Here is an 8,323-nt window from a genome sequence, read left to right as displayed (position 1 = left end):
CTTCAACCAGTGGGTTGACAAAACAAGATAATATTCAATCAGTGGATTGACACAAAAAAGACAAACTTCAACCAGTGGGTTGACAAAACAAGATAATATTCAATCAGTGGATTGACACAAAAAAAGACAAACTTCAACCAGTGGGTTGACAAAACAAGTGATCTTCAATCAGTGGATTGACAATAATTGAAAAATACGATCCATGATTAAATTCAACCAGTGGGCTGACAAAAATGAACAGAACAGTTCTCAACCAGTAGGTTGATTCAGAAGACTAGAAGGTAAATGATCAATTTCAACCAGTGGGTTGGAAAAGGGTTAACAAGCATGTTCAATCAATGGATTATCAAGAAAATAATGATTGTAGTGACATCGTTGGGGATTATGAATCCATGCATGCTTTTTGCTTATGCATGAGACATTTTTTCTTTTGTGCAAATTGATGCACGCGTAATGATGCATGATGGTTGATCAATGCAAGTTATGAATTTACTAGACGTGTGCCAATGGGTATCAAAATTTTTCTTTGGGTACCTATGGTGGGTCGAGTTTTGTTTTTAGTGGGAAAATACCGAGCAAGATTGAGCTTTATGATCGTAGGTGATATGGAAGGTGCCCCATGAATTATATGCATGATTATATGATTAATGAATGCAAGTTATGGCTGAATGTTTCAATGGGTGTCCCAATGGGGGGCATGAGAAAGGTTCTCTGGTACACTTTGTGAAATAGAAGAGGTCCTTTGGTAGGACTATTGTGCAAGCATGATTCCCAACACCAATTATGAGCTTAAGGGCCGCTTGATATGACAGTCTGTTTTGACTGCTTGAAGGAGAGATCTTGGCCTTGATTTGCCCCAGAATGCTGAGTATATGGAGAAACTTGCTTCAACAAAATTTGGATTCAAACTGATGATCCTGAGATGACATGCCCCAATGTTTGGGACCTTTGAAATGAATTGCCCTAGTGCTTGGAACTTTGGAATGGAGTGCCCCTGAGTGAAGGACTTGCGAAGTGATGCAAACCTGATGGTTCCACTATAGGCTCTTCAAATGATTTTCATTATCGAAACTTCCTTGATGGAAAGTGTTGGCATGCAGATGAAACTATTCAATTAAAAATGGTAATTTTAATGCGACGTGCATGCAAGTTTTGAAAACAAATCATTTATTGAAATGAAATTGTGGTATTCGATGAATAAATCCTGACGAGGATGAAAGTTTGAAATTCAAGATGTGAAAGATGATGTGATAGCGTGGTATCGAAACAAATGATTTAGCAAATATTCAGGAGTCAGGTTAACGCAACCTTGCTTTAGTATGCTTTCAAAAGAAACCTTACTTCAATTAGGACTTTCGGAGGTTGTAACGTGGCCAGGTTCACGGTTTGAGAAACAAAGGATATAGGCTCAAAATTTGATTTAAACCCACCCATTCTTCGTGATGTACTTCAGTCCTAAGTTCAGTTAACTGACACATGTATTCAAATTCCAAGAGGAGTTACGAATGATGCTTGAGAACCAATGGATTCCAAGGTGACAGTCACCTATTCTTCTTTGGAAGTCACACAAGTTTGTTTTTGCTTTTCATCTTTTGATAATGATCTTTTGATCTCTTTTATTTTGACTTTTGTATCCCTAATTTTTTTTGCCTAAGTCTCCTTTTTAGGTTTTGACTTAGCGGGCTTTTCTTTTGAATGATTTTTTTTTTGAACAACTTGTGTGACAATTGTTCAATGATTAGAGAGGAGTATGGCTGCCCCACTGATGGTTCAGGAAAGACAACCGTTATGAGTTTTGAATATTCATTACTTCTTCGACATAGTGTACGAAGAGAGGATACGGTTGAACCTTTGGTCGGGAATGGTTCCCATGAAATGATTCTCTTGGAAATCATATGCATTAGTCATTTTAACTGAACAACTACCCTGCCCCAGGTTTTGATTAAGGGTTTCAATTGCGTGCAGAAAGAAAACACCTACTTCTAAGGCTCAAAGGGGTTAACGAGGGATTATCATCCTTATATCTCCAGTGTTTGGGGATTTGAAAGAATGCCTGTACATCATCAACAAAGTTTTATTTGAAAGCACACTGATGCAAATTGGGTATTTTGTTTATCGTCATCCTCCAATACTTGCTTAAACAAAAGTATGGTAGAGAAAAGGAAATAGGAGAAACATAAACATAATTTTTCATTTTTTTTAGGAAACAAAATAAAATAAAAGGAAGAAAGAGTGAATACGAATGGACCAATTCAAAACTTGCATGCTCATTTCATTAATATTACCATTAAAGTTAACAATGTTCAAAAGCAAATAAACACTTAGCAAACAAGTGAAAAACGAAATGCAAATGATAAAAAGTGGCTCAATGATCTGCTTTGATCCATTGGCTTTAGGAATGTTCTTGGTGTCTCAGCACTGATCATGGCATAGGACCAATATCCTTGAAAGAGAGTATCTTTTTGTCAACCAGATCTTGAACTTTTTCTTTCAGGACATTGCAATCTTCAATGGAGTGACCTGATATCCCATCGTGAAAATCACACTTGACATTTGGATTGTATTCCTTGGGAAATGGAAACTTTGCAGGTCGGGTTGGTCTGGGAGATATTGCTTTACTCTCGATTAGATATGGCCATAGTTGAGCGTAGGTCATTGGAATTGGGTCAATGCGGCGATCCTCCTTCTGATGGTTCCTTTGAGGTTTATTCTGATTCCGTTGACGATTCTGATTCTGAGCTGCATTCTGAGGAGCATTTTGTGAAGAATTATGAGGAGGAGATGCCCAAGGCTGTCGGTATGGTTGCTTGAATTGTGCGGCCGCAACATATGGATACTGATCGTATGATATGAATGGTGCTTGCTGATAAGCTAAGGGTCGGTAGGAACGTGAGTTATGAGACTCTCCACCATCAATTGCAAAAGCAATAGTTTCATCTTCCCACTTCTTCTGAAAGTTGTTTCCATATTTCTTGGTTCCAATCGACGATCCAGATTCCATAATCAATCGTCCTTCTCGTACGCCTTCCTCTAGTCGCATTCCCATATTCACCATTTCAGTGAAGTCGGTTGGAGCACTTGCAACCATTTTTTCATAGTAAAATGAGCTTAGGGTCTTTAAAAACATTTTGGTCATCTCTTTTTCTTCCATGGGAGGAGAGATCTGGGCGGCAACCTCACGCCATCTTTGTGCATACTCTTTGAAAGACTCTTTCTCCTTTTGTGCCATGGCTCGGAGTTGGTCTCTATCAGGAGCCATGTCGACATTATACTTGTATTGTCGAATGAACGCTTCTACAAGGTCATCAAAAGAACTTATATGAGTATTATCCAATCCCATGTACCATTTCAAAGCAGCACCAGTTAGACTATCTTGAAAATAGTGGATCAATAACTTATCATCATCAGTATGAGTGGCCATCTTTCTGCAGTACATGGTCAAATGGCTCTGAGGACACGAACTCCCTTTATACTTTTCAAAATCAGGCACTTTAAACTTGGCAGGTATTTTCACATTTGGCACAAGACACATATCATAAGCATTCTTTCCAAATGAATTCTTCCCTTTGAGGGCCTTAATCTCCTTTCGCATCTCTTGGAATTGATCTTGGAAATCATCATAAACTTCACCTCTTTCATTGGGCTCAACTTGGTAAATGGGTTCCTCAGCTTGTGGCACGGTATGTACCGGGGGTGGAATCACGGTCATTATAGGAGTAGTTTGAGCAGCTCCAGTAACAGGATGGTATCCCTCTGGCACAAAGTTGTAAGACATGCCCCCAGGGTAGCCATTAAGCATCTGATAGTGAGAGGGATCAGTGGTAGGAACCATAGAAACAGTAGCAGTAGAAACTTCACAAATCGTAGTAGTCTGGACTTCCGCTTGTGTTTGAGTGGCACGAGGAGATGGAGGAGGTGATGGTTGATTCCGAGCAGCCACTAAGCTTTCCACCAAAGCAGTCAATTTTTCCACCCCAACTCGAAGAGTAGTTACTTCATCACGGAATTCATGATTCTCTTGTTCAAGGTCTTCCATCTTTATGTCGAGTAAGACTTCGCGTCTGATAAGGATGCCTGGGAATCAGCTTGGCGATTGATGGTGACTGGATGAAAGAGACAGTTGGAATGAGGTACAAGGACAACATGGATGTATGCATGATGCAAATGATATGTCATGCAATGTTGGATGCAAAGCAAGGTAATAGAACAACCTATCGGAAGGCTCCTTAAGTTAGGATAGTTCTAAGTTCTTTACCCAAAAATCCCCTCACAAGGTTGGTTCTAGCAGTTTTGGATAAAATGGTTCCTAGAGGCATCCAAGCATAACCAGAATGTCGCCATGCGACAGGTGAACCATCTTATGACAAATTCATGAATACGCATCCTCTAGGCGAGGTTATAGTACCAATCATACAAGGAGTGCACCTTGGGGATCAATACAAAACCTCTATAGATGAAACGGGTTCTAAAGGTCCTTGGAGTTAACGGCCAAATCAGATTTTCGCCATGCGACGGGCGAACCGTCTTATGACAAATCTCATGAATGGGCCTCCTCCAAGTGGGGTTTTCGTATTAGCCATTCAAGGTGTTCACCCTGGGGACTAGCACTACACAACCACCTCCTAACTTATGTTTTTTCTCTTGTTTTTCAAAAGCTCGGGTTGAGAGCTTCACTCAAGCATCATTCCCATTCCCACGGATGAATATACATAGCAATATAAATACAAGCAATAAAGCAAGAGTAAAGAAACATAAATAATACAAGAGTAAACATAAATAACACAAGAGCACAAGAATAAGCATAAAGAACATAAGAATAAACATAAAGAACACAAGAGTAAACAAACAAAGGCAAACACTTAAACATAAAACAAACTAAACTAGGGTTGACTCTCTTAAGATTTCTACCTGTCCCCAGCAGAGTCGCCAATTCTGTAGCGCTAAAAATTACTCGTGTCACACTCGAAAAAGAACAGAGTCGCCACTGATCTTTATTTGTTCCAAAAAGGAAAGGGAAAATATCGAATAAAACCCATGAATAAAAACAAATGGATAAGATGGTCATCGCAACCAAATTAGGGTTCGGGAGTCGGTTAAGCAAGGGGAAGGTATTAGCACCCCTCACCTCCATCGTACTCGATGGGACCCATTTAGCTAGTTTTATGAATGAGTGTTTGCGTAATGTTTGCGTTCTTTAGTTTATTAATCAATAAAAGAGAAAAGAAAAAGGATTTTATTTTTTATTATTGTGAAGGAAAAGGAAAGATTTTTTATTATTATGCTCGCCAAGACATTTGTATCTTGTGCCTACGTATTCCCTCGTGCAATGGGAAAGTCAGAGCGATCGTAGTTCGGATAAAAAAACTACGAGTTTGTTGGTTAATTCTATGAAGGATGTTTTTGGTTCAAAGGATCAAAGGTATTCAAGAGGTGTGCACCCCTTGTCACTTAATCACTTTGATTTAATTAAGAAAGATTCTTTAAGGTTTGATTCAAAGGATCAAAGGTATTCAAGAGGTGTGCACCCCTTGTCACTTAATCACTTTGATTTAATTAAGAAATATTTTTTAAGGTTTGATTCAAAGGATCAAAGGTATTCAAGAGGTGTGCACCCCTTGTCACTTAATCACTTTGATTTAATTAAGAAATATTTTTTAAGGTTTGATTCAAAGGATCAAAGGTATTCAAGAGGTGTGCACCCCTTGTCACTTAATCACTTTGATTTAATTAAGAAATATTTTTTAAGGTTTGATTCAAAGGATCAAAGGTATTCAAGAGGTGTGCACCCCTTGTCACTTAATCACTTTGATTTAATTAAGAAAGTTTTTTTAATTGTTTGATTCAAAGGATCAAAGGTATTCAAGAGGTGTTCACCCCTTGTCACTTAATCACTTTGATTTAATGTTTGATTCAAAGGATCGAAGGTATTCAAGAGGTGTTCACCCCTTGTCACTTAATCACTTTGATTTAATTAAAAAAAAATTAACAACTTGACGTTGGATCAAGCGTTTTAGGGTTTATGAAATGAGTCTAATCGCACTTAGGCGGAGAAGACAATTTTTTCGAATGCGATTCGCACTTGGGCGAGATTTGCACTTGGGCAATGAAAATACTTTGCGCTTGGGAGAAAAATAAAATAAAGAATTTAAATTAATTTAAAGTTTTTTGTAAGAATGTTTGAAATGGACTCGATATTGGATCGAGTGTTTTATTGAATGAAAATGGTTTTTTTTTTAGATTTTTGAAAGATAAAAAATGTCTTGTGAGACTCATTGGAAAGAAAAGAGGTATTGATTTTGGTAAAAAAAAAAAAAAAGAAGCAAAAATGATCAAAACTTAATGGGCCTAAGATAAGAACTAGCGCATGAGGTGCAGATGAGCAAACTGGTGGTGCAAGGGAATTGGATCGGGTCATGCTTTTGGCCTTAGGCCCAAACCGAAAATGAGTGAAGTGTTGAAAAAAAAACCTAGAATCAATGTATCGGCCTCCCTCTCTCAAAACAGAGCAACGTAAATCTCTCATCTCTCACGATTCATCCTATTTCTCAACTAACAGAACAACAACAACATCTCAAGCTTCTCTCGGTTTCGATCTCCTCGCCGTTCTCTCTCGATATCAACTCTCTCCACTCCTCTCTCTCGTCAATCTCCCCGCTCATCTCTCTCGATTTCTCTTTCACAACCACAGTAAACCAGATGCAAAGTAAAAGCAAGCCAACAATATACCCTAATCCCAGCATAAACCCTAACCCCAATCCATTAAGTTTCAGTGGAGATTAAAAGATACAGAGGAAATAGCTTGCAAAAATTGAAGAAAATAAACAACGAGAAATAAAATTGAAAGGAAATCTAGGTACTTGTTCTTCTTTAATCTTTTACTTCTTCTGATTCTTCGCCTCTTTGGATCTGCTTCTGAATGATGATTGGTTGTTGTGTTGTGTTGTGATTTGTGGATGGGTGAAGGGATGTGTCGCGTGAAGCGAGAATGGGTGAGTTAGAGTATGAATCGGTTTTGTGAGTGAAGGGTATGGCAGAGGTGCGTGGTCATTATTGTTGTGAAGGATTGTTGAGTTGAGTTATGAATGGTGAGTGTTTTATTGTTTTGGTGAGTTGTGTTTTTTTCTGTAGGAGACTAAGGCTATGAGGATCAATGAGTTTCAGATGAATGAGGTTTGAGTAGTTTGAGTTAATTATTTTGTTTTTGGAGAATGATTCGAGTAAGATTTGGCAGAGGTTAGGGAGTGTTATTTTCGTTGGTGCCTCCCCTTAACTATGAGATTCCTCCCTGTTTTATAGATAGGCCAGAATGCATTTGGGGGGAAATTGGGGATGGATTTGAACATATTAGTGAACTGATTTTGTTACTTTTGTATGCAGGTTTTTGTGTGACTACTTTTGAGCAATTTTTGGACAGATTGAAGCAGCATTTTGGACTATTTTGCTTGTTGCTGTTTTATTGCTTTTTGAATGCAGGTTTCGCTTGGTCTATTTCCGTGTAAAGTTTGGACTATTAGGGACTGTTTTTGCAGGTAGTAGTATGCAGGTTGTTGGACAGCATCAACACATTGGAGCAACATAATTTTTTTGGAGTTTTGTGGCTATTCTTTTGCAGTGGGCATGATGTTGATGATGGATGAGGCAATGGATTATGGAGACCGATGATGACATGAAAACAATTCTTAACTTGTTTTTTTTCTTTTGCTGTAACTTATATTATATGGTTAATATAATACAAATCAAAGTGTAAGGAGAAAGTTTACCATTTAATTAAAATAATTATTCACTTGATAATCAGAACATGTCATTTTAATTATCAAATAACTAATTATTTAATTAAATCGAAAATAATGGATGCATGCTCTTTAAAAAAACAATGGATAAATAAAGACCCAAAAATCTAACTTGAAGTCCGAACCAATTGCTTCAAATGACTAAATCGGGCCACACATTTGACTTATTTAACAACTTAGATTAAGAATACCAAAAATGCAAAAGTATAATATTCTAATTATGTAAAATGGAACAATTAGAAAAACAATTATTGATAAAGTTCAAGCTCTAAATGCAAAATTGTATCTAAGACCAAATTCTTTTATCGATTAAATGACATATGCTGATGGGATGAAGTGATGCCAATGCAAAATGAATTAAAGGATGAATATTTATGTGGGCAAAATTTGGGATATGACAATAATACCAAGTTCAAGTTTGATAGATGTTCCTTTTACAGAACAAATAAAGATTACGATCTGGTTAAGTTGACTGGACATACATGATCCCAGTACGCATGGACTCCTTCTTAGGGGTAATTAAAAATTGGGGA

General features: G+C 37.6%; 1 long non-coding RNA gene across 1 annotated transcript; it reads left to right on the top strand.

The window, feature by feature from the left end:
- The first annotated feature begins 6,664 nt into the window (after positions 1-6,664).
- LOC131646204 (uncharacterized) lies at positions 6,665-7,791 on the top strand. The gene is made up of 2 exons (XR_009297338.1): positions 6,665-6,853; positions 7,378-7,791. It is a non-coding gene; the product is annotated as an uncharacterized LOC131646204 (long non-coding RNA).
- Positions 7,792-8,323: the final 532 nt, after the last annotated feature.

The sequence above is a fragment of the Vicia villosa genome, linkage group LG2, assembly GCF_029867415.1.
Source record: "Vicia villosa cultivar HV-30 ecotype Madison, WI linkage group LG2, Vvil1.0, whole genome shotgun sequence".
Taxonomy (NCBI): Eukaryota; Viridiplantae; Streptophyta; class Magnoliopsida; order Fabales; family Fabaceae; genus Vicia; species Vicia villosa.
The sequence above is the reverse complement of the archived record's forward strand: the minus strand, read 5'-3'. Positions and strand labels throughout refer to the sequence as shown.